The sequence below is a fragment of the Ambystoma mexicanum genome, chromosome 12 (genome assembly GCF_040938575.1).
Source record: "Ambystoma mexicanum isolate Mex_15411 chromosome 12, UKY_AmexF1_1, whole genome shotgun sequence".
Taxonomy (NCBI): domain Eukaryota; kingdom Metazoa; phylum Chordata; class Amphibia; order Caudata; family Ambystomatidae; genus Ambystoma; species Ambystoma mexicanum.
The window spans coordinates 264,820,646-264,848,284 of NC_090936.1; the positions used below are offsets into that span (position 1 = coordinate 264,820,646).

The window sequence follows — 27,639 nt, forward strand, 5'->3', positions numbered from 1 at the left end:
TTCCCTACCTTGGGTTTTTGTCCCTGTAATTCGATGATTAGGATCATTGGTATTTCAGTATATGGAAATTCTAACTGTACTTGCAAACTTGCTACTTCTGGGTATGCCACAAAGTCTGCCACTGGGAGATAAGCTGCTATTTTGGTTGCTTTCTCTGCCGCCTCTTTGCCAGCAGAAATGTCATCTGTGTTGTTAATATGGGCAGCGCACTTGACCACTGTGACAAGTGTAGGATGTGAGAGAGCACACCTGTCTAGTATGGCCACATGTTGCACTGGGGACCCATAAGCCCTCCAAATCCCTGCCTCTTCCATCGGGATAGCCCTGAATGTACAGTAGTGGTGACATACGCTGAATCAAAATATACTGTCACTCAGCACCCTTGTGATGCCTCCAGCGCTTAAATTAGGAAAATGAGCTCTGAAGCTTGGGCAGACTCTGAAGTCTCTCGTAACCAGGACTAATGTCTGGCAGAGGGACTCCCAGGACCCCCCTTGTTAATCTGAAGCTTGGGCAGAGCAGTGCTTGGACAATCACTTCTGGCCCAATACCTCATAGTCTCTGTCTACTAGGCGGACCACTGCCATCCTTGGGGCCCTCATAGGTGACACAGTCATGCACTTGGTCTCCCTCAGTAATTGGCTCAGTGAGGAATGTGTCTGGTTTAATGGTCATTCACCCCATCATAATCATTGCAGATTTCCCAACGGCAAAAGCTACCGCCGCCAGAGCCTGCTCAAATGGAAACTGACCTTGTATCATCGAGTTCAACATCTTACTATAGTAAGCCAGGGGTTTGTGATCCATAGTACTTTTCTCTGTCAACATTGCTGTCATCATCTGTCCATCTGAATGGGAAAGCAAATAAAACTCCTGTGTGTAGTTGGGTGTTGCTTAAACAGGGGCATTACTAATAATGTTTTTCAGTTCTTGGAAGTATGTGATCATCTCGTCTGTCTATGTGGTGGGGCTTTTTGCTTTCTGGGCCTCTTTTAATACTTGTAACTACGGCCACCTGTATGTGGTGTAGTCAAAAACCCATGGACTGCAGTAATTGCACAACCCTATGAACATCTGCATGTCCTTAACGGCTGCTGGCTGTGTGGTGCTGCGCACTGCAGCTGCATGCTTGGGTGTGACTCATTTACCATCAACGGAAATGAGTTGTCCTAAATATAGCAATTCCTGTTCACTGCAAACAATTTCAACAGTGTGATGGAATCCTCTCTACATTGCAGTTCACTTACACTGCATACCAACAAATCATCAACATATTGAAATATCATACTGGGCACATGTATGTTCCCTAAATCAGCATGGAGTACTCTGTTAATAATACTGGGGGACTCACAGTACCCCTGTGGGAGCCAAGTATGCTGGAATCACACCCTCCGATAGGTGAATGCAGTGAGGTACTTTGAATCGGGGTGCAATGGAATGGAGAAAAATGCATTCTTTAAGTCAATGACAGTGAAAAGTATTGTTGCTTAGTTTGATACAACTGGGAATTCATCTTGAACCACACTATTTAAAGATTTTAAGTCCTAAATCATCTTCCAACTAAGCCCCTTTGATTTCTTGACAGGGTATGTAGCATGTTTCAGGGGGACTCTGGGGGTATTATAATGCCCTTATGCAGTAATGCTGTGATGGTGTCGTGTATCCCCTCCCCTGCCTCCTTGGACAGCAGGTACTGTTCTTCTCTGGGTAATATTGCTCTTGGTTTGACGATAATATGCACTTCCTCCACACTCTCTAACAGTCCTACGTCATGGAGATTACTTGTCCATAAACTGTCTGGTACTTCTACTAAGTCATCCTGGGCAAATTATGGCATACTTCCCGCTACCATGATGGGACATGGGACATTGCAATATTAAATCATTATTCCACATGGGACACATACTTCCAATATCACTTCCCAACCATTTTCAGAGTCCTCAAATAATTTCTGTCTGAACACTCAATGGTTGTGATGGGTCAATACACAGGACTGTATGCCATTCTCCTCCCTCCCATCAACACGATTCTTCTCCTGCAACCACCACCCCTTCCAGATCTAATGTGAAGACCATCCCTGCTTCATGGTCGTGGGGCAGAGCTGGTTGAAACAAGAATTCAGATGGTACTCTCCACAGCCTTCTGGCCACACCTGGCACTGCATTAAGCAAAACCATAACCCCATCTATGAACAGGTCTGGGTGCACAGATACTTATCGGATTGCTCCCTCACTTTCCAACATATGCACACTGAGCATTTCCCTTAGATAGCATATACATGGTGTGGAACAAATTACACCTTCCTCCGTGAATGATATTGTCATGTTTAATTCCCTTAGGACGTCCCTCCACAACAAATTCACATGAGACACAGCTGAAAACAACAATGGGGATTGTTCTTCTCTGCCACCTACCTTAATGGGCAATTCGTCTGTAAATGGAGCTCATTTTATTGTTGCAGAGAACACTTGTGTGTTCATTACTTTGCCCGGCAAGGGATAATGCCCCTCTCTAATACATGACTGTATTGCTCCGGTATCTACCATGAAAACAAATGATTTGTTTCCTATCTCCATGCTTACCAATGGTTCCTCTTCTGGGCTGGCAGTGACTGACAGGACTGGCATGCTAAAGCTCTGTGTGGCTGTCCTAATCTGGGTAGGTATTTGTCCCTGGAAATGTAAAGGGATTCCCCCCTACCACACTGGCCCCCTGGTAATTAGTGACCGTGTTGTGGGGTACTGCATTATTTTGCACTTGAGGGACCTGCGGCAGTACCGAATGTGTAACATATGCCGGTGTGCTGTCGGATGCTGGTGTGGGCATACATGGATACTGGGTCTGGACAACAGGTGGGGCTCTGGGCGGTGCACTGTAGGGAATGTTGGAAGGTGCCATGGTGTATGGCTGTGGATAAGGGGCTGCTCCTCATTGCGTATGGGGGAATGCGTGGGTCATATGCAGCCACTGGTCTGCTGCTACACTCCTGGAAAAATAGTCCATCCTCTCACAGGTCCAACATTTCCCCATGTTCCCAATTCTTGGGCCCATTCCTCCAAAACCTGATCTGCTCCACCTAAATTCTACAAATTCCCCCCTTCCTCTGGGGTATCCTCCTTGAGGTCCTACTTGGTACTGTCCCTAATACCCAATGTTCCAGTTGTACCCACCTCCCCAAGAGGGGGCTGCTTGTACCATTCCAATATTGCCTTCTCCTCTGCCTGCCCTCCTTGTGGTGCAGTCACTGATGCTCCCTCAACCATGAACTTTGCTAACTTTTTCTGTATTTGTTTTGCTTTTCTCTTTCTGTACTGTCTCTGCCATTTCCTTTGCCTTCTCTCTCACCCTTTCACAATGGTGTACAATTATTGACTGTATTTCCTGCCCAACCATTTGCTTCAATGCCTACCACCTTATCTAGTGCTTTCTGTACTTTTTTTGGGGAGGCCTTTCTTTACCATAAAATTGAAAAATGTTATGGACCTGTCTCTGTCCTCCACATCTCCTGTGTTTGCAGTATATACTGTGCCGGGTACTCTTGGCCTCACATAGTTTGCACCATTATCGATTGGAGATCTGGCATGTCAGGGTATTTGTGCCAGAGCGCCGCCCACACTCAGGCCCTACAGTCATTAAAATGTACCCCGTCATGGCTGTCGTCCCCTATCCTTCCCCCAGGACACTATGCCGTAACCCAAATATCATCTTCCCGGTCTCCTAGTACTGCAGTGAACAAGCTCTTCATATTACCAATAGCTAGGGTAATGCTGGCTGTCTGTTTCGCAAAAGCATAGAATCATTTGCCTGTCCCAAGGCTTGAGACAGTAACGTCTTAATCAAATTATTCCTGTCCATATGTAGCCAGGATACATATTGCACCCTCGCTGGAGTTGTGTGCAATAACGGGAATCCTTCCCCTATCAGACTTCCTGCCATCTCCCCCCACCCTTGTTTCCCTTTTACTACTGCCGTGTGGCCATGGTGGGATCTCAACTTGGGCCCCTACAAACTTTAAACCTGCGGTAAAATCATGAGCTGGGCCTCGCACCCCCCCCTTGCTCCCCCTCCGTTTCCCGCTCTTCCACTTCCGCAACTGCTGTAATTTCAGCATCGGACTGAACCGATCCATAATACAATCTCTTTGCCTCTGGCTGTCCTCTATGTTGCCCTTCAGAGTACAGAGTACAACGCGGTTGTATTTATGATTGCAGTGGTTTTCTTTCTAAGTTTCCTGGGCTCCCCTGGCTTGGGGGAGCTCAGGAAACCTAAAAAGAAAACCACAGCATTTATAAATACAACGCAATTGTATTTATGATTGCGGTGGCTTTCGCTTTGGCTCTCCAGGGCTCCCCCGGCGGGAGACTCAAAGCAAAAGCCACTGTAATTATAAAAACAACGTTGTTGTATTTATGATTTCCATGGTTTCTAACCACGACAATAATAAATACAACAACGTGGTATTCATAAATGCAGGTACTTTCGTTTTCAGTCTCCCAGGCTCCCCCGGGTCCGAGGAGCCCAGGAGACTCAAAACGAAAGCTGCTGCAATCATAAATACAACACAGTTGTATTTATAATTGTTGTGGTTTTCTTTTTAAGTTTCCCGAGCTCCCCCAAACCCGGGGAGCCCAGGAAACTTGGAAAGAAAACCATGGCAATCATAAATGCAATGCTATTTATGATTGCCATGGTTTGCATAGAGAAAGTAAAAAAAAAAGCACTTTCTGGCAGCAGCCTTCCTGCCTGCATTTTCTGCTCTCTGTGTCTCCGGCACTAATGAAGCAAAAGTCACTGTAATAAAAGCTACCGACAGGTGGCTTTTGCTTCATTAGTGCCGCCAGGGCAAAGATTAACTCAAGCACAGGAGGCTCGTCCATTTCACAAAATGGATGCCTCCTAGTGCTTGATATTAAAGGGGTTTAAACATTATTTATGTAACATTTTACATAGGAACTTTCATTAAAAAGATGCTTATTATATATTTTTTTATTATTGCCCATCTTTTAACACCATAAACATTTTGAGCGCAGTATTCTTTTAATGCCAAAATGACACTGAACCTTCACATGACTTTATATGAAGTTGAATTTAAATACAATGCAACACTGTTTGATTTTCCAAAGAACCTAAACTCACGCAGCACTCTTGGTTTTTATCTCCCTGCGCGCTCAGCAATTCTAGCAAAGTTGGAGCACAACAAACATTTCAAAGAAAAAACCCTTTCCCTTATTTTGGAGACCATTTTCATCACCACTCTGCAATGCAAAATGTCCCTTCCCTCAGGAAACACGTTTTCACGTTCTGCAGAGATGTAACTTTAAATCAGGGACTTCACTGTGTTTAATTTCGGGAAAACCCTTCTCTTCCCCAACACAAACCCAGTTACTCAGTTGATCTTTTGGGACCCCTCTACCTTTAAGCAGGATATGCACAGTGAGGAGCATTAGGGAATTTCGTTTTTATGCAACCCTTCATTTAGGGAAATTTGGTGGTGTCAAAAAGAATTGGAAACCCAATTACTTTATAGGCTACAGTTTTTTATTAATTCACACTGGAAGCAAGGTTGTTTATTTCAAACTTCAGCAAGATTACCCTGTATAATTCGGATATATGGGATATATATATATATGGGATATATGGGAATTTATAGATTTATTGAAGAGAGAAGATTGCCCCACCAGCCCTCAAGACGTCCCAGGGGCTGTGTATACACACAGAGCAACGGAGCATCGGCTCTGCAAGAAGATGGCCACCACCACAGTACCGATGAAAAAAAGGCCTTGCTGGCCCTTTGTCTCGCCTTCCATAAGGACTGCACAAAATCCTGCCTGGCCTCACTTGGAGAGAGAAGATTGCCCCACCAGCCCCCAAGAAGTCCCAAGGGCTGGGTATATACATGGAGCAATGGATCAAAGCTCCACGATAAGATGGCCACCACCACAGCACCAAGGAAAGCAGGGCCTTGCTGGCCCTTTGTTCCACCTTTCAATCATCCAGATTGGCCGTACCAGGCCTTATCCTCCACTGGTCCAGGGAGCCGGCAGCTATGGCCAGGCCCCCCTCCACGGACCCCTTCTAAGGACTGCACACAATCGTGTCTGGCCCTGCCAGGCCGTTGGAAGCTGGATGCCAGACTGCCCCATATTGTATGTACTATATGATGCTCACATATCCATTTGCTCACTTACTGTAAAAGTGGAATGCACCTTGCCGCTATCATCAAGCGTGCCGCCTTCCATCTTCCTTCCCAATGCTCTGCTCTATGCCGTGAGTATCCGCAAAAGCGTCCCCCAATGCATAAGGATGTCCCCTGGGCCTCTACCCCCCCTGCTCAAGAAAGTGTGGGGACAAGCGCCTGGCATCGCCCCTTCCTCAGAGATACCCTCATTCACCAGCGACTCCACCGACGACCTACATTAGGAACACACGACTTAGCCTAGGATGTATTGCCCCTAATACTGTGCGAGCCCGGAAATGTTACTATCCACTTGGGCACAAAGAATATACACCCCTATGCCTTCGGCGGCAACCACGCAACTGCCTCCTGACACCCACACAGTGGTGAGACAGCACCAAGCCCCCAAGCAGACCAATCTAAAAGCTTAACCGCTGCACCTAGCATCGCTAAATCAACCTGCACTATCAAACTTGCCTCAGTGGCAGGGAGAGATGTCATATGTTTACTCGAGCCATCAGCGCACCACCCCTGACAGAGCAGGCACAACATGCTCACATAACCCTGCTGCCCCTGCCACTATTGATATCACTAACCACTCAAAACCTGCTGCCCCTACATTAGTTTATCTAACTTGCAGGCCCAAACCTGCTGCTACTGTATCTGCTGATGAAATTCATATTTCATATCCTATTACCCCTGCATTTGCTGATGTCATTTGTATCTCAAAACCTGTTGTCCCTGCATTTGCTGATGTAACTCGTATTTCAAAACCTGTTGCCCCTGCACTGTCTGTTGTAATTTGCATTTCAAAACCTGCTGCCCCTGCATTTGCTGATGTAATTTGTATTTCAAAACCTGCTGCCCCTGTGTTTGCTAATGTAGCCTATAGCCCAAAGCCCACTGCCCCTACATCTGCCGATGTAACCTGCACCTCAAAGCCGACCGCCTTTGCAACTATTGACGGCACCAGCATTGCAAAGCCTTATGAGCCAGTAATTTCCCTTGCCACATGCTCTTCAAAATTGGAAGCCCCTGCATTGGTTACTGCACCTGGCACTCCAAAGACCAATACTTCAACTAAGGTCCTCATTCTAACACAGACACTATATTACCACACCTCAAGGGAGCTCTTATTAATACTAGATCCCTGCTAGCCGTAGTCCTCGATATTGCTGACCTCATATCTTCGAATAACCTAGACATGATAGCCTTCACAGAAACATAGCTGCATGCAGCCACCGGACCATCACTCTCTTTGGCTATCCCTGACAACTACGCTATCCTCAGAAAGGACAGATTACTCGCCAAAGGGGGACGAGTCACCATCATTGCCAAGAATCAGTTGGCCAGTAGAGAAATGCCTAACCTAATTCTTCAGATAGGAGAACTGCTCTCATGGAAACTGGCCCGTTCTGACATAACCACTCTAACCTTCCAACTTGTCTAAAGACCCCTGGCCCTTTGCTATCCTTTGAGGAAGATATCACGTATGTCCTCTCATGCAACCAAACCAGCCTCTAAAATCGTACTACCTGGCGATATAAATATAGGATTTAATGACCCCTCGGATGATCACGCACATGCCTTAGCCAGTTCCATTGAAGCCTTGGGCTTCACACAATGCATCACATGCCCTACTCACAATAAGGGTTGCACGCTAGATTGGTTGGCAGATGCCAACTGCTATACTGACATAACGTCCAACACCCCATGTCCCTGGTCTGATCACAATATCATCCTTTTCTGTATCCCCTATAAGTGCTAAATTGTTGACACGCCAGAATTTGCACCAGCTTGCCTCTCAAGAAGCACTCGTAACATCAACTCAGCCAACATGCTGCCACTATTATAGCCACTCACTTACTACGAACATTCAACTAATGACCCCAACTCCATGATAGAACTGTACAACCTAACTCTCCAACTAGCCATAGACAAAGTTGCCCCCATGAGCATTCAAAAACCAAAACCAATTGCCCACCTGAACGCCTGGTACACCCGTATCCTCAAAGCCTTATGCTCTTCCAAGCAAACAGTCAAAACTTTATGGAAGAAATCCCCCACAGATGTGAATTAAGACCACTTTACTTCACTATCAAAAACCTGCAAGTGTATATAAAAGGCCAATTCAGGCTCAAGAGAGCATTAAAGCATTCTGCGAGAATTGAATCACCAGTCTCCCTACCAGACAGTTGCCTTAAAGACATTACCTGGTGTACCAATATTCAAAAAGCCTTAATGGACAAAATTGCTCTCCTCCAAAATAAAATTGCTGCAAAAACAAATCAAACTAATTCCAACAGAAAATCCCTTGGATGCCCCTCCACCCCCTCCATACTCCCAATTATTTGAGTTCACTCAAATCACCATCTCGGAAATCATTAAGGTCATTAAAGGCCTGAAGCCTTCCAGATGCCATGGCAACATCTGCCCAGCGCCATTCATCAAGGATTGCGCTACCGAGCTAGACCCATTCATCGCTTCCCTCATCAATAACTCCTTCTCCTCTGGTAACATACCTAACACACTTAAAGATGCCTAGGTTCTCCCACTCCTAAATAAACCTACATTGGATCCAAACCTCCATACCAACTATCGACCCATCACAACAGTCCCCTTCCTACTTAAAATACTGGATAGAGCAGCTTACCTGCAAATCCAAAGTCACCTCAAGACTAACAACCTCCCTGGCTTACACCAATCGGGGTTCTGCCCGGTCATGGCACCGACTCAGCTCACCTGGACCTTAAAATCCAAATGGACGAGATAAGAGACAAAGGTCATTTGGCCCTCCTTATTTTAATTGACATCTCTCTGGCATTTGATTTAGTGGACCACCAAATCCTTTGCCAACACCTAGCCACAGCAGCTTACTTCTCTCCTAAAGCCATAGCTTGGCTCGAGTCCTTCCTCTCTAAACGAACAATGAGAGTATTCTCCACCACCACAGCTGCCATTCCAGCCCCAGTCACATACAGAGTTCCACAAGGCTCGTGCATTTCCCCACAGCTGTATAATATATTCACCAAAACATTATTCGACCTCCTTGACAACCTGGGTATCTCCTACACCAACTACACAGTTGATACCCAGATCCTCCTTCCCATCTCAGGAAACTACAACACAGACTCCACCACACTAAGCAAAACATACCAAATCATTTAAAGTATTTTATTGGCATTTTTAAGCAGTTTCACAGAATCACTTGTGCTATAATAATGCATGGCTGCGGTGCAGTATTCTGTTCTTTGGACAACGGTATATAAACATTAAACAACAATAAACTGCAACTGTCCTTTGGCTACTTTGTGTTGACGACGGTTCCTTATTCATCTCTTGCTGCTTTTCTTTAAGGTGGTGTTGTGTTGCAGGGTTTGGGAGTTCCAGTTTTGGAGGGGGTTCTTAGGATGTTTAGATCAGTTTTTGGCATGGTTGTGTTTTGCCTTACTGGTGAGTTCATGGGGGTTTGTGATCTGCCGAGAAGTTTATGGGCCTCATTCCGAGTATGGCGGTAAGGGTTAACGGTCACCGTTAATGGTAACGGTGACCGTTAACCCTTACCGCCATATTCCAAATTCCCTTTGCGGGTTGGCATTTAACGCCTGCTTTTAGCAGGCGTTAAAAAACCAACCCGCAAAGGGACCTTGGAGTAAATTACAGCACCGTAATTTACGGTGCCGTAATTACCGACATCCCCATTCCCATTGAGCCCTATGGGGGCAATAATAGGAATGGGGATGGGCTATGGTGAATGGGGAATTACCGGTCCCTCCAACCTTGGAATGGACCGGTAATTACTCCATTCACCATGCCGGATTTCCATGGAGTAAATAGCTCCATGGTTGCCAACCATGGAGCTATTTACTCCATGGTTACCGCCAAACTCGGAATGAGGCCCAATGTCTCTTAGTAGGGCTTGAGAGAGAGTCCCAAAAACAAGCTACCTATTGATGTCAGAATATAGGTTGGAGATTTAGACTAATAAGAGGCAACTATAGGTAAAAATCTTGTGTGAAAATATATATCACAGGATATGCGCAAAAGCCTGGTATTTCAAAAAATATATTCAATTTTATTTATCTAGTACATGCTAAAATGCACGGACATCAAGGGTCCTTATTTTTTTTAAAGAAAATAGAAAAACAACAACATATGACATCATGTGACAATAATGAATAAAACACTGAATTCAAAAACATACAAATAAATCTGTTGGCAAATGTCAAAACTTGATAAAGCTCATTGTCAACTTAAAGTGATGTTAGTACAACAAGGTGACTTCCAATCGTAAATAGAATCAATGATTTTTTCAAGAGAGCCCCCATAGAAGATGTGTCGACAGAGATAACTCTGTTTCCAGCCTTAGATTTGTAAACCAATTGGGTAATACGTGTCAACTGTTGGAACCGGACACCTGGTAGTCCGACTAAGGCTTTCGTCAGGACACACAGAGGACACCTGGTGTTGGATGTCGTGTTTTCAAAGGAGGTGCTTTCTGTCAAACGTTATAAGAATTATAAGAAACATGGCTGAAACGGCTGGCAAACGTTATATTTTGGCTTATATCTTGAAACATGGCTGAAAACATGTTCAGTTTTCCTTATCCCACTGGCTTTACAGGGACATTAGGGGTACAACACAATTTTGGGAAAAACTCACAAAGTTCTACCTGAGCTGGCCCCTGGACAATTCTTGAGATTTTAGTTTTACACAACCATTCCTGCCCCTGCTTAGTGCAGAGATGGGCGGGACATGAGCGGTGCAGGGAAACTGGCTTAGGCCTAAGTCATATATTTATTTAGTACCCACTATGATTCCCTCCAAGGTGAGCAATACTTGAAGGGCAATTGATGAACTCAGGCACTGTAATTCCTTAAGCTATTCAAATGCTGCCTCCATCAGACAACAGGGTACATTACCCACTCTGACAACAAATGGCCACTGCATTTCATACTTCGCCACTCTTGTCTCTCCATCCATTAACATTAATTCTATTTGTTTGTGTATGGTGGATGTCATTTCTACTGGCACCTGCACAGTAATTTCAAATCTCTTGATTTTATTTCTGTCTATATCCCGAAAACCTGCAGCCTTTGTTCATGGGTTAAGATACAAAATGCTATTTAATGTTTTAATTGTTGGCCATTTATAGGCTATATAAATTCATTTTTAAAATAAAAAGAGCTCTGATGGAGAGGTCTGAACCCAGTTTACAGTATGCTCCCTTTTTTAATTGTCAATTGCTTGACCCTCACACTACCGATTCTGTGGTTATGAAGCCTGCACAAGCGTATATAAGCTTAAGGCAGAAAGGTACATCACTGTGCTGTGGGATCCATCTACAGCAACTCTGCCAAAATCTTGATTACATACTTAGTATGTGCAGAAGAATAGCGTATGAACACACAACTGGCAGAGGGCACTGAAGGGTCAACTAATACTATTTTAACCAATGTTTACTTTTGGGATGTGATAAGCAATCTCCACACTGTATTGCCTGCATTTGCATTTCTAGTGGTGGCGGATTCATTCACGACTGCAGCATTTCCCAAAAAGTAGAAAAAACCCTGAAGGTTACTTACATGGTAACCTGTATTTATGATGTAGTAGTTCGGGAGGGGACCGGGAAGCGAGGAGGGACGTGACGTGCAAGGGAGGGGCAATCAGTATTGAAGTAAGAAGGAATAAAGACGTGTTCTACAGTTCCTCCGACTCTGCGTATTTATTACGCGCGCAGCGTGGCAGGCTGACCGATGACCGCGGTGCCCGACGATGCCAGGTATAGCACTGGCGACGAAGGAGTTGACCACGCGACCTCATTGACAGCCACAGCGGTGTGGAGAACACATACTTTGGCTGCGGATGGGCCCACCCATCGGCACGGTGCAGCTCCATCAATTGGTCCAGATGAGCGATGCACGTCGGATGATTCACCCGGTGTCACAGCAGTGAGTGGGGTGCTAACACAGGAAGCTGGGCTCCACAAGTGCGGTGCTCATGCATATGGAAGCCGATCGCCAATCACGTTCCTCATTCTCAAGCGGTGCTCGGGTCTGTCCAGGTGGCCGCATGATGCCTTGTGAGACCCAGAGTGTCATTGACATTGCATGTGGTGTATTGAACCACAGGAGGAGGGGAGGCCAACATGTGTTTACAGACCAGGAAATGGATTCAAAGAGACAGAGTGCTGGGAAAGAGCCTAGGCCAGAGGACAGGGAGTGAGAGAGCAGGATGGCTCACACAACATCGTCATCTCTGATCCAGACATCCCAGCCACTCTCCCATATCACCTCCAGCACATGGCTCCCCTAGGGTGCAGGAGTCACTGGCTGTCCAGCTACCAGAATTTTTGACATTGCTTACACCAGTAACATGAGACCACGATGGGTGGGGTGGATCAGGGACATTGATCTGTACATAGGGGCCACCAGGCCTGTGGAAGATGCCAGGCAGCAGTGCCTATGGAAGCTGGCAGTGGGCCCTACCATGAGAGACATAATTGACGAATTGCCTTCAGAATCTATTGACACCATTGAAGATCTGAAAGAGGAGCTGACCACATACTTTACTCCACATACGAATGTGGATTACTAAAGACATATATTTTACAGCACCAAACTGTTACAGAGAGAGACAATGGACACTTTTGTTATGAAGCTGCACATAAAAATGAAGCATTGTGACTTTGGACGCTATTCCAACACTGAAGCGCTAGGATCCCAGATAATAGTGTGATGTGAGTCTCAAGCATTTTGCTGAAAGCTACTTCAACAATCCAGGATGCTGGATGAAATCCTAATGTTGGCCAGGGCGGAACTGGTTATTGACTCTCAGGTAGAAAGCTTCAATAATCTGAATGGTGCCGCAGTGAATCATTCGGAAGCAATTCAAAAACTACAGATGGAGTCCAGACCACAGAGTGAGCCATTCTGGTATAAATGTGGCTATGAATATCCTAACGAAGGAGTATGCCCAGCGATCGGGCAGAGATGATCCACGTGTGGGGAGGAAGGGCCCTTCAAATCAGTATGCGGCTTAGCTAGAGAGATGGGGAAGGAAAGTGGACGTGGAACGTTTGGCAGATACAGAGTGAAAGGCAGCACAACGGCGACGCAAGCATCTCAAATGGCTGTCCAAATACACAGCAGACACAGAGAAGGAGGGAAACGAGAACAAGAGTCAGGCAGTGAAAAGCCAAGGAGAGAGCAGAGAGAGAAGGTGATACCAAGCCACCTCAAATGACCAGAACATCTCAAGAGAAGGCATGTTCCATACCTCGTCGAACAGTCCCTATTGGGGACGGAGTTAAGCTCTTCTGAGGATGTACCTATATGCATTAGGAAATAAAACAGCAACAGAACACAGCCCGGTCTTGCTCCTGAACCTAAATGAAAAATCAAAAGAATTCCTGATAGACACTGGCACCATGGTAAGCGTGATCAGTGAACAGATATACAAAACATTCACGCATAGACCCCAACTACACCCGGCATGGGTGGACATATATCCCTATGGGGCCAAATCACCAATAAAACACTGGACAATTTGAAGTGAAATGTTGCTACAAGACATAAAAAATGAACATTCCTGTCCACGTCATCTACACTTCAACAGAATGTGGGTGCATTCTAAGCTTCAGAACAGCTGTGGACATGGGGCTGATCAACGTGCTGTACAAACTAATGGTCCGCAAATACGCAAACACAGTGGATAAAATCAGCCACCTATATCCAGCTCATTCAAAAGGTATTGGAATACTTCCCAACTGACTGATCAAATTACACATTGACGAAGAAAACCTGCCAGTGCTGCAGCACTACAGAGGCATCCCATAAACATGCAAGGCCAAGTAGAAGAAGAGCTCAGCAAACTGCTCGAGTAGGATGTAATTGAGCCAGCTCTGGGAACACGCCACATGAGTATCCCCCATATTACCCGTGCCAAAGAAAGGCTCTGACGCTATTCGCATTTGCGTGGACATGAGGAGACCCAACCTAGCCATCAAAAGGGAAAGAATCTCGTTCCCCTCAGTACAGATGTGATTCTTCTGTTAAATGGGGCAAAGGTTTTTTTTCAAAACTTGACCTACAAAAGGGCTATCACCAATTGTTCTTGAGTCCCTAAAGCTGGTGCATAAGGGTGTTCATAACCCACATAGGACCCTACCGGTATAAGAGACTAATCTTCAGCGTCTCATCAGCAGCCAAAATATTCCAAGCTGAGATCCACAACATTATAAAGCACATCTCAAACTGTATCAACTACATTGATGATATCTTAGTCTTCAAGACGTATGTGGAAAAACATGACGAGACCCTATCCAGGGTTTGCATGGCACTAGAGCAAACAGATCTTACCTTAAACAAAGACAAATGCAAGTTCAGAAAAGGGACACTCTGTTTCTCATTCTCAGAGAACGGCATGACACCTGACCCAAAAAAGCTCACTGCGTTAAAGGAGACTCTGCCACTCTCGAACATCTCGGTTCTTAGGTCATTCTTAGGACTCGCAAGATACTGCACACGTTAAATACAAGACTTTGCCACCATCAGCGAGCCACTTCGCGCATTCACAAAGAGCCACATACTGTTCACATGGACACCAGAATGTCAACAAGCATTCACAGACACCAGAAGATGCATTGCATAAGCAGAGAATATGGTATATTTTGACGCAGACAGGGAGTCCAAACTAACAGTGGACGCAAGCCCAGTAGGGCTAGGTGCTCTATTAGCCCAAAAGAATAATGCAAACCAGAGGCACATCGTATCCTATGCCAGTTGAAGCCTTTCCAAATCTGAGCAAGCCTACTCACAGGCCAAGAAGGAGAGCCTGGCAGTCGTTTGAGCCTGCAAACACTTTTGTTTATTTTTATATGGCAAACCATTTAAGATCATCACGAACAACCAGGCTTTACTATTCCTGTACAGGAACCCTCAAGCAAAGATGCGCCACTCATTGCAAGATGGGGGCTAAGATTGAAAGACTATGTCTTTGACATCGTCCACAGTCCTGGCTAGGACGAGAATCCTGTGGACTTCCTGTCGAGACAGCCAAGACCAGAAGAAGTTCCTGAGCCATCAATAGAGGACAGATACATCAGGTACGTTGTTCAACAAGCTAGCCCACAAAGCGTTGATCTCACAAGCTGCTTCAAGGAAGTAGACGCTGATCCGGCTTGTCAAATTGTCATTGAAGGAATTTGGTCGGGCAGACGGAGGAAGGTGAAAGAAAGGGGTCGTTTGGAAACGCAAAAGTGTGGAAAGAGGTTGAGAACATGGGACAGGTGAAGGTAGAACTATCTCTGTCTGAAGGGAACCTACTACTTAAGGGAAACAAACTGGTCATCTCTGCGCGATTGAGGAAGCAGGAATTGGACATTGTCCATGAAGGCCACCGAGGGATTGTCTCTACGAAGAGACTATTAAGACAAAAAGTGTGCTTCCCAAAACTCGATTCAATGGTGGACGAGTTGCTGCGGGAATGCCTCACATGCTGTCATATCACACCGAACAGGCACCCTGAACCATTGAACATGTCGGAGCTTCCTAGAGGCATCTGGGAAGTAGTGGTGGCCAATTTATTTGGCCCCATTGAGGGTGGGAAATATGTGCTTGCCATAATGGACAAAAATGATTCAAAATAAATCGATTGACCGACATGCCAAGAAGACGATGCTCTTGGGAAGAGCTGGACAGCTACTCTTCAGACGAGTGATAGCATGGTGACTGAGAAGACTCTGACATGAGGAGCCAAATCATCCATTATGTGAGCAGCCACATTCACTCCCGAGAGAGGAGGCACAAGACCACAACGAGCGAGAACAAGACACATCAGGCTTATCGAACAGATTGAATAGTAACAGTATGCAAATGTTTAATTTGGAAGGGTGTCAGATTGGACAGTACAGGTCTAGTAGCTCAGGAGGGGTCCGGGAGCAGGGAGGGATGTGATGTGCAAGGGAGGAACAGTCAGTATTGAAATAAGAGGGAATAAAGATGCGTTGTACAGTTCCTCGGGTTCTGCGCCTTTATTACACGCGCAGCACGGCATGCTGACCGATGACCTGGGGGGACCGACAAGACCTGGTTATAACAAACTCATCCAATGAACATCTATAGTTTACAAGATTATTTTATTCTGCTTATAAATACAAACATAGTTTTAAGAAGACCCTATGCCTGTGGTAGCTAAGGCTTTGGTAAATGAGGGTCTGATGTTGTCAAGGGAATCTGAGATATTTCATTCATCAGACAAAGTGTTAAAGTTTGGACACGCTGCCACTGCAAGACCAATGCCGTACATGGTTGGTTTCCCTTTTTTTCTTTTGATGTTTTAGAATTTGTTTTTGGTCGTGAGTGTGGTGCTTAAGATACTGTATGCAATATCCAAAGAAGACAGGATGAGGGCTGATGCCACAGCAACAAATGAATGTTCAGCAATTCCTATAACCACAGCCACTTGGAAGGTGGTCACTTTGATGCTATATTTTCGTGCCTTATTTTAAATCTTGTATGTTTTGTTTTACTCGCCTAATTTGTTTCCGAACAGTAGTGCACATTTCAATCAAACTGTGCATTTTTACTGTAGGTCGTTTTAAATGGAATACTTTTAAAATTAAAAAACACTGAGTTACATTCTAGCACAACCAGATGCACATTTTTTCCAAATCTCATCCTCTGCACTACCAAAGCGCTGTTTGGGAAGTTATATATGCCTAGCATCGTATTTTTTGGCACACTGTTACTGGCGCTATTTTTTGGTCAGTGTGGTGTGTGACCCTCCCAATTGTGTTGCCCCTTCAAGATAAAGTGTCCATCCCATGTGTATTGCCCTTTTAATTTGGGCCGGAGACCCTGCAAACACGTGTACTGGAACGGCTGCAAACTCCCAAGGCCTGCAGGTCAGGATGCCATGGGACCCTCGGGCCAGCAAGGTGGCAAAGGTCTGCCTGGTCATGGGTATGGCCCGCCCTGCCCCCACTAAAGACCGGGTGTACCCCGGCACCCCTCTATGGTGCAGATGCCCGCCTCGCCCTCTGGGTCCTGCTGGATGTTCATAGCAGGCCCCCCACTATGCAAAAATGGCGACAAGGAGGAACACCCGGAGGTCTTCCTGACCTGGCAATTTTTACGCTTTTCTCTTCTTCCCTCTTTTTTGCCCCTCAGGAAAGAAGGAGAGAGGGAGCTGGCCCCTGCTGGGAGAGAAAGCGGCGGGTGACAGCCATCGCTGTGCCGCGTGTGAGGAGAGGAGGAGCGGCATCCATCGCCGTAGAGGTGGCGAGGAGAGATCATGAGGGAGCCCTGCCAATGATACCCCACCGGCCGCGGCCCTCAGTGAGGAGGTTGCTCGTGCGGCCAGGGTGCGAGTCTGCCTGCAGTCTCCCTGCGTCATCTGCTGCAGAAAAGGGAGAGGACAGCCGGGCGTCAGCTGCAGCTCAACATGGTGGGTGCAACACCAATCACTCCATAAGGAGGGGTGGAATGGAGCCCTGCAGGCGGATCCTCCCTGGCCGCGGCCCTCTGTGAGGAGGGTGCTCATGAAGCATGGGGAGGGCTGGCCCGCGGACTTTGCAGCCTCTGCAGAATCCGCCGCTGTCAAGCAAAGGAAAGGAAATGGTGCGGAGAGGAAACGGCCCAGCTGCAGGAAGACATGGAGCGGCCGCAGCAGGAGCAGCCGCAGCCGCAATATCAAAAGTGTGCTCCTGAGACCTGTCGGGGAGAAAATAATGTCCCAAGCCGGGCGGTGAAATGAATTACAGAGGCTGCCTGCATTGTCATGGGTATGGCCCGCCCTGCCCCCTCTAAAGACCGGGTGTCCCCCGGCACCCCTCTACGGTGCTGATTCCCCCATAGCACCCTGGGGCCTGCTGGATGCCCATAGCAGGCCCCAACCCCCCTGAGGCACTGGGCCTCCAAGGCGTCTGAGGCCTGCTGGATGTCCATAGCAAGCCCCCCTATGCAACAGTCAGCAGATGGTGTGACATGTTGTATGGTGAAAACGTTCTGCAAGGGCAGTGTGGCTTGCATCTAGCGCCACACGGTAAAGAGGTGAAGTTAGTTGCACTTTTTGGGCATATCAGTGATGGGTGGGAGTGGGACAAAGAAATACATGTGTAGTAGAAAGCACGCTGAGTTGCATGGTCTCATAACATGGCAATGGGCCCATCTCGTGTAGGACAACAACGCACATTTTGATGACAAAGTACTTTAATTCTGGAAAGGAGTGATGTATGATTCTAGAGAAGGATAAGGCATTACCTATCGCTTCTTTTCTTTTGAATTTATTACCGCAAAACGTGTTCATTTGTGAGTTTTGTCCACGAGCCATCACTGAATATGGGTGAAGCTGTCCTCATGTACTTCTGAGCCTCAATGAGATGGGTTTGCTTTCCTTGTGGAGTGTAAATTGTCACAACACTAGAAGGGAAAAGAAGATAGGCCTTCGATTTCTTTGCCTGCCTTGAAGCGTCGCATATTCCCAAAGATGGTGCGAAATTTGTACAATAAACATGAACTGTAGAATAATAAGTGATCTCATGTCTTCTCTGCAGGAACAATCATTTAGGATTTAATAGTTTACTATCTCCAGCTAAGCCGCGCTGACAGAGTAAATAGAACTAGCACTACTGTATAATTTACTCCTCCAAGCAAGCCTGCAAATCTATTCTTGCTGCGTTGCCTTTTCAGTGGGTGGCGTTCCTTGCACTTTGAGTGGGCCAGATGGAGAGCAGGCCGCACGTTTTCTTTGCTGGCTGTGTACAAACAAGATTGCATAAGTCTTGCACAGTATGGAAGGGATGAATACCTTTGCTTCTTCTGCATTCACTTTCCCGCTTACTGCACAAAACACCCTGACTCGCTTGTAGTTCAAAAGGTCGCTTTAATGTGACAGGCCAAAGCTCACAAATAAACGCTAACCTGGCCCCTGGCCTTACAGACCAACAAATCTGTTTTTTAACAACTTGCCAAACAATTTAATAATTAAACATTTAAATCCCCCAACAATTAAATAAATAAGTCTGTTTAAATTCCTACCTACCTATCCCTTGCTCCCTACCGTCTCCTTAACATCTTCTCCAGCCTTCCTTCTCGCTTTCTCCCATCTTCTCCCCGGGGCCATGCCCCTCCATCTTCAATACCTGTTCTCCCTCTTTCCCCCATTGTGCTTCCCTCCCCCCTCATCCATAGGGGCCATGCCCCTGGCCTCCAATACTTCATACCCCTTTAACTCCATTCTACACCAAACTCCTCCTTCGTATGACCTGCTGCCAGACTGACCTGTCACATCAGCATCAAAACCTCACAACACAACTTCCCCAACTAATGCCCCAGCCTGTCACATGAAAACTGCCAGCCCGCAGGCCTTTATAACCTCCTGCGAAAAGCATAGAAACCCGCTGTGGGGATAAACGAACAACCCCAAATAGCAACCTTCCTCTCCCAGCAATTCACACCCTTACAAGGCCCTAATAAAGGGGTGGGCGGGCGGATACAAACACTTGTCCTGAACCGTCGCCTGCTATCGAACCTTACCTGCCCCTTAAAGAACCCCAACGGTGCTCTATGCGCAGGTCAGCTCGCTGGCATGTGCAGCGCCCAAAACAACCCCGAGGGGAAACGCTTCACGTTCACCCGGGGCCCCCTTTGGGCTTACTGCACAAAACACCCAGACTTGCTTGTAGTGGAAAAGGTCGCTTTAATATGACAAATAAACGCTAACCTGGCCCCTGGCCTTACAGACTAACAAATCTGTTTTTAACAACTTGCCAAACAAATTAATAATTAAACATTTCAATCACCCAAGCAATTAAATAAATAAGGCAGTTTAAATTTCTCCCTACCTATCCCTTGATCCCTATCGTGTCCTTACCATCTTCTCCAGCCTTCCTTCCCGCTTTCTCCATATTCTCCCCGGGGCCATGCCCCTCCATCTTCAATACCTGTTCCCCCTCTTTGCAACACTGGGGTAGTCCGTTCGTGCAGACAGCACCTTTCCCACGCTATTCCCCATTGTGCTTCCCTCCCCCCTCAACCAAAGGGGGCATGCCCCAGGCACCAGAAAAACCCTCCCCGGAGGTGTTCTTTCTGCCCCAACCATCCTAACTTACCTCTACCTCAAATTTGTATTATTTCTTGGACCGCCCACTTCGCCCCCTAATTCACTAACTATTCCCATAAACCGGTAGATGCTCCCTCTTCTTAAAACGCAATCCTCACAAAGCTGTGTCCTTGAGCACGAGCGCTTGTGCCCCCCAATACCCCAAAAACATCCCCAGCTACCTGTAAAATGTCCTCCTAGACCTACCCGCTGCCCCTTCAAAAACCGTCTCCCTGCAACCCTCCTCGGTGACAACTTTGTCCAACCACCTTACCTTGAGCCCCACTCCCGAAAACCAGCTAGGTCCTCTATCATTTCTATAGCAAAGCTACTCATCCTTATTTATTCAGCCATTCCTCCTGCATTTACTATAAATTCCGCTAAACCCCATGATACTCCCTTCCCCCCACAAACATGGGCAGCAAATAGACCCCTCTAAGCCCCTTATCTCAATAAAACACAGTTATGACTGTATCCTCAGCTGCGTTCAAACAATCCGATCTCTCTCCCCATCCACCCCTCTCCAATAACCATTCGCTGGCCGTAATTCCACTTCTACAGCAACTCACCTCTCCTTTAAGCACCCATCTGAAAAAGAATATAGTTGTGAGTCTCTCTTCTCCATTGCCAAACCACCCCCCCTTGTTCCTGACTGCGTTCCCAAACTGCCCCCAATTCCAGAAAATCCCTACTTATATCCCCTGAACTTCCCTTACCACATAGCCCCCCGTTTCCCCTTTTTCTGCTAGTCCCCCTCCAACTACCTTCCCATTCCTTTCGCCACCCCCCCTTAAGGCAACATTCCCCCCTCTGCTCACTCCCCCACTTTCCTCAAAACCGTCCTCCTGACCCCCTAATACATTTGCTGCCAGCACTGCAGACTCCAACTTAACTCCTAAAAAACCACCCTTCATTTACCCCCATCAGTCTCCCCCAAGACAATCCCTCCTCACCTGACCAACTCCTTACTCACACTACGGAAACACCCCCTGGCCCTTTCCTTCCTAGCCCATCTATAACTCACCCCTTTTACCCCCTTCTTATAACCAATGCACCTACCCCCACTTAACCTCCTTCCTCCTCTAACCTCTTACCCTCCTGTTCACACTTGCCCCCACCCTTCATCACCTTACTACTATTGCATCGTGTTACCCACCCTGCACCAGGGGCCCACGTGCACCCCCGTCCATGCAGGCCCATCTCCTTATTACTCCTCTCCGCCATTGCACCAGGGGCCAAATCTGCGCCCCCGTCCATGCAGTCCAATCCACATAACTTGCTCTTTCAGCACCCTGCGTCCATTACACCATGTTTCCCACCTGCACCAGGGGCCCTCGTGCACCCCCGTCCATGCAGTCACCTCTCATCACTTCTCCCCCACTGCACCAGGGGCGCTCCCGCACCCCCATCCATGCAGTCCTCTCCTCATTCCTCCCACTGCACCAAGGGCCAAACAAGCCAAGTTCCTCCAGTGCTGTGGGTACTGAATTCCCACCCAAGCGCGTGCCCTGTCTCCTGACCCCCATGCGAACTGGCGCTACTACCGCATGCTCGAAGTTGCGATATTGGCTTAACCTCTGCGCATCTCTCTGTATTGACTCTGTGCTGCTATAAGCCTCTCACGTCCCCCAAATCTTGCTCACCTTGTCGTGCAGCAAGCGTGAGGGCTTCGCCGCCATCTTCCATGCCCTTCCAATGATGGCCACCACCCCCTGACAGTTTTCCCATTTACACCCCTCCCGTGGCCCTCCCCCGCCCTAACTAAACGTCTTCCTCCTCACCCCATCCTCTCCTCATTCCCCCCACTGCACAAAGGGCCAAACAAACCAAGTTCCTGCAGTGCTGTGGGTACTGAATTCCCACCCAAGCGCGTGCCCTATCTCCTGCCCCCCATGCAAACTGGCGCTACTACCGTATGCTCGAAGTTGCGATATCCGCTTAACCTCCGCAAGTCTCTCCGTATTGACTCTGTGCCGCTATAAGCATCTCATGTCCCCCCAAATCTTGCTCACCTTGTCGTGCAGAAAGCGTGAGGGCTTCACCACCATCTTCCACACCCTCCCAATGACGGCCACCACGCCCTAACAGTTTTCCCATTTACATCCCTCCAGCAGCGTTCTCCCGCCCTACCTAAATATCTTCCTCCTCACCCCTCTCCTACTCCCTTGGGATCGCCCCCAAAACCTCTCTCCAAACCTTGCGCCCCCTCCCAACCCTTTTTGATAAACAGAGGGCCCACCTACAGGAACCACCACTTTAACTGGCATACGGTCCTTCCCCCTCCCACGTCCTTGCCCCACTCCTCGCTCTTTCCCTCTTTCCCCTGCCTGAAAAAAAATTGTAATCGGATGCCGACCTGCCCATCTGCTGTATTCGTGTTTAAATTTGCACATCATCATGGTGCAGCCTTCTTTATTGAAAGCCCAACATGCCGCTGAGGGCTGCCCTCTGCCTCCTCCCCTCACCCCTTGTGGGCGGGGCAACCAAGTAAGGGCCAGAAAGGCAAAGGCAAAACCACTTGCTGTGTGCAACGTTGGAGGTGGCCTCGTCAGTGCCATCCACTGCAGCCAGAGATCCATATCTATCTCACCCAAAACCGCCTGGCTGTCCTCTGCAAATCTCGCCCTAAATTCCTCATCATAACGCACCCAGCAAAACCCCTGAAGCTTGTGAATGCCTTTCTAATCACGTCCATGTACTTCAACAGAGCCACACTTCTCTCTGGAAATTTCTCACAGTAGACACTTGCATAGACAATAAAAGCCCTGACGTCCAATTCTCGGTCGTCATCAGCACCTTTGGATGCAAGGCCAGCTCCCTCTCCTCCTCTTTAGAACCCTCCTTGGCTCTCATCTCCCTATGTAGCAGCTTGAACACGTCCACAAATTCCCCAGGCCATATCTTATCCTTTGTTGTTGTCATCAAATGTGCTCCCAAAGGTGTTGTAATGCCCATGTATGGCAGCTTTTTACCTTGCCCTTTCCCTCTGCATCCTTCTCCTTTGCAACCTGTACCTCGGGTACCAAGGGCTCAATCACCTTATCTGTCTGCACCTCCACCGAAAACATTTCCTTCTCCCCACCAAGGCTCCCATAGCCTTCACACCAATCTCTCTCCTCGCCCCTTGCTCCACTGTCCCTTCCCTTCTTGCCCCCAACCTTGTGTCCCCCCTGCAATGCCGCTGACCATTCCCCTTCCCGCTCACCTCTTTCTGCCCTGCCATAGCCGATCTGTAGCCTGGCCTCCACTCCAACGCTCCTCCTCTCCTTCCTTACTGGGTTCCTGCTGCGGGGACAAAACATGCCAACAGTCTCACCCAGCCAGTTACCCCACCGCCCTCCCGCCCCCAGACCTCTTGCTCCTGACTTTCCCCTTCCCACCTTAGACCCCTTCTCGCCCTCTCCCTCCTCCTTACAACACTGTATCCTTCATCCTCCCACTGCCCCACGTATTCTTCCATCCCTTCATCATCCCCCAGGTAATACCATGTCTGTTGCAAGCACATGCTCGGGCCGGGCAGATCCTCCTCTTGTGAGTCTGGGGCGTCCGCCCTGCCACTCCATCAATGTCTCCTCGGCGGGGCTGAAGAAACCCCTTCCTGGTCCTCTTCTCTTGGGCGAGGGGTCCTCTCCTCCACCCTGTGATCCTCCTCGCTAAGGGCTGTGCTGCACCCTCTAGACTGTCCTCGTGAATTTTGCGGAGGGGCTGTTCTTAAACCCTCTCCATATTCCCCTTCTGCAATAGCGGGGCCGTTCTGAGCCCTCCACCCGAAATCCTCCTAGCCGAGGAGGCCGTTCCGCAGCCCTCCCTTTCCTCATTAATCGAAGAGGGCCACTCTCTCCTCCTCTCACCTGCACTCTTCTGCAGGTATTTTCCTCCTTTGCCCCTCTGCCCTGTCACCCCTCTCTGCACCTCGGCACCCCCACCTTCACCCCCCACCCGCCCTGCTCCTTTCTGCAAACTCTCAACGTCCACTTCCTCCACCTGGTCTTTGTCCCCCAAACCCCTACCTGGCCCCTCTCCTAAATCCACTCCCCCTTGGACGCTCTCCTTGAAATCTCTTTCCTAATCTTCCTACCCCCCGTCTCCCAGACCTCCCCTCTACCAGCTGCGGGGCTACATGCCACCAATGCCGCTAGAGCCCCATCTGCCGCTGCTCTCCGCTGCAACCTTTCTCTACGTCATCTCTTTCACCCGTAACCTCCCCCAGAGCCCCCTCAAGCTGGCCTTTGGATGCCCTGCTAATAATCTCTAAAGCTTCCCTCAGTGCCTTGGCATCCACCAATCCCTTCCTCTTGGCCCCTTGCCCCACCATGGCACCCAGTAATATTCTAACTGTGTGCAAATATATATATCCATGCAGTTCCGGTGCTAAAAATAAACAGCAAAGCTGCTCACTTGCATCCTGCCTTTCACAAAAAAGACCCCAGAGCCAAACAAATGTCCCCTGGCGTGGCCTACCCTAGAAAAAAAGGGAGGGGTGGGACAATGCCAATGCCCTCAAACCCAAACAAAAGCCCTACAAAAAAGTGGATAGGACCCCACCTTTGTATTTATTTGTATTCTATTTTATTTTTTTATTTTATTGCCCCCCAGACACCAGACTTTAATGCCTAACTGCTGTTTCCTGATTTTATTATCCTCTTTTTAAAAAAAAAAAATAATTTTTAACAGCCACGGCACCCCGGCTTGCCCTTAAAACCACCAGGAAGTGCAAACCTTGTCGCCCCACACTTGAAAGGAGAAAGGCGCTAGCCTTTTTTAAACCACGTGTGGCCCTTTAAGGGTGCCGCACTGCCCCCTAGCGGCTGATGCCTGCCACAATCAGAACAGCTCCACAGCCATTGCACAAAGTTCTTCCTTCCTGCGTCTCCGCTCTCCCGAACTGCTAAACTGTCCCCTAACTGGGACCACTAGACCCCCTTTCAGCCGCACGTGGGCCGGCCAGCCACAGGACCCCTTGCGCCGCGCTGCCTCGCAACCCCGCCCTGCTGGGGCTGCCTAAAACCTTGCGGATGCGCCGTGCTGCTGGGGGCACCCGCCCCACTGGGGCTGCCACACCCTTCACGGAGCAGCGACGACCAGCTATGCCCCCCAAGAAATACCAGTAAGTGTTGGGTTTGCTTTATTTACTGCACCCCCAAAAATGCACGCATCAATTATGCCTACCCGCCCCGAAACTACCACTAGCTAGACCTCAAACTTTCCTCACCTCAGCACCTCACTCTAACGTAGGGCCAGCTCAGGGAGGGCTCGGACGCAGGTGACCTGGACAAACGCTCGTCCTGAACCGTCACCTGCTCTCGAACCTTCCCTGCCCTCTTAAAAAACCCTGACAGTGCTCTATGAGCAGGCCAGTTCGCTGGTCTGTGCAGCACCCAAAACAACCCCAGGGGGAAACGCTTTGCGTTACCCCCAGGACCCCCTTGCAAAAAATTCAATGTGTCACTTTAACCTCTTCATAGCTTTACTTCTTCCGTCTTTCGCTTCTTCTAACATTCACTTTGTCATTGCAGGGACAAATCCCCATTTCACTGCCATCTTTTCCCACCATATTCCTTCCCCTACAGCCCCCTTCACCCTAACCCTAATTTTACAGCTAGCCTTCCATGTCCATTGCCACCTTAACAATGTGAAGATGAAGACAAATTAAAGGAAAGAAGAAGTAAATGTCTGACCATGTGAATGTAGACAGAGTAAAGGGGAGATACTGTGCCAAACTCTGTTTTATTATGTATGTGCTCACATGGCATGAACGCTCAGAAAAAGATGGATGAGTGGACGGCGCATTTGTGTAGTCCATGTATTTAATTTATATAGCAGTAATATCTATGTAGTGCAAATGAATGGCACCATAATACTTGATAAGTTGCAATCTTTGATTTAATTAGTCATGTTTTCAAATTGTATTTTATCAGTATAATATAATAGGTTATTCCAAGGATCCTAATATATTTCATTATTCATTCTCCTAGAGAGTCGTGTATTATTTTGCACTATTAGCTGAAATTGCACTGGTTGAAATGTATACATTGATGATGTGATGACTCACTGCTGCCATTTGTGTGGGCTCTGGCAGATCTAAAATAGAGTGTGTGTTTCTGGCTAGCTGCGGATAGAGGTAAATGCAAGAGACCTGTTGCTTGGTTGGTTTGTGAGTAGTGTGTTTTAGTGGATAACTTAAGACATTAGTGACTACTGTTAAGAAGGGCTGCAGTCAGAACATTAAATAGAGGAAACTAGTCCTGGCGCTATTTTTCTTGGTGTCTGGGTACCATTCACAAACTGGTGTGGTATATGGCGTGGCACTTGGGTCGAGGTTGCTTCTCCATGCGACACAGTTAGGCTGGCACACACCTCAGCAGGAACACAAGTCTGTTAGTCTGTAGGTTAACCGGGAGTAAAAGCCTTCTTGTGGCGCAAATTGCATTTTGGTGGATGATTGGAGCCAGCAAGGCATTCCATGATTGTATGCCCAAAATGCAATGGGTTAGCATATGGAAAAGGCGTAGGTCCTAGTTGCTGGTAAGTGTAAATTGCCGAAGGCCCTATGGTTGGTGTGTGCTATCAGATTCGATTAGCTATAACAAAAGCATGATCTTGTGTTGCGTGGATTTCTTTTACCGGAGTGTTTTGAGAATTTGGCCACCATGAGGGAGAAAATCGTTCCTGTGCGTCTCTCTCTCTCTCTCGTGTAGTGCATGCTACGTAGTTGTGCAGTGTCGCTGCATCTTGGTGCCCTCCTAGGTTGGCATTAGATGATCATTCCTTGGATAAAGTCAGCTTTATGTCTCTGAAGGCTCTGAGGGCAATGTAGAGTGGTTTTAAGTGGATTTTGTTTGTGCCCGGCAGTCAATGGAAGCGCTTAGGGCTAGTGTTATAAGTTCCCTCCATTCAAGTCTGAGTAGTAGTCTTGCTGCTGTTTTCTGGGTGTGTTAAAGAGGCATCAAGAGGAATCTGACATGGCAAGATTATTGCTGTTGGCATAGTCGATTCTTTTAAAAACCAGTGACATGGCGATAGGGATTATTTGCAGTAAGGTAAGGAATGGTGTAATCTGTCTGACTCAGGAAAGGTGTTAGAAACATTTCTTAACTAGAGTATTTTGATTTGTGGTTCCAGAGGAAGGCCATTGTACATAGGGAATCACAGATTCTTTATCACATGTTACAATACTGTTCACGACTGCGTGTATCATCTACAAAGCAGTCACGAGTAGCACAACAGCGTACCTTGCGGCTAAGCTCCACATATCTGGTGGCACATGCTCCTCACGCAGCAAATCAACCAATCGGCTTGAATCACATCTCGTCCAAAATAGGCAACAATCCTTCACTTGTCATGCACCCAGCCTTTGGCCC

General features: G+C 47.7%; 1 long non-coding RNA gene across 1 annotated transcript in view; it reads right to left on the reverse strand.

Moving 5' to 3' along the window:
• The window catches only part of LOC138513497 (uncharacterized), a 388,434-nt gene that overhangs the window by 346,075 nt on the left and 14,720 nt on the right, over positions 1-27,639 (reverse strand). The gene's annotated exons all lie outside the window — the stretch shown is intronic.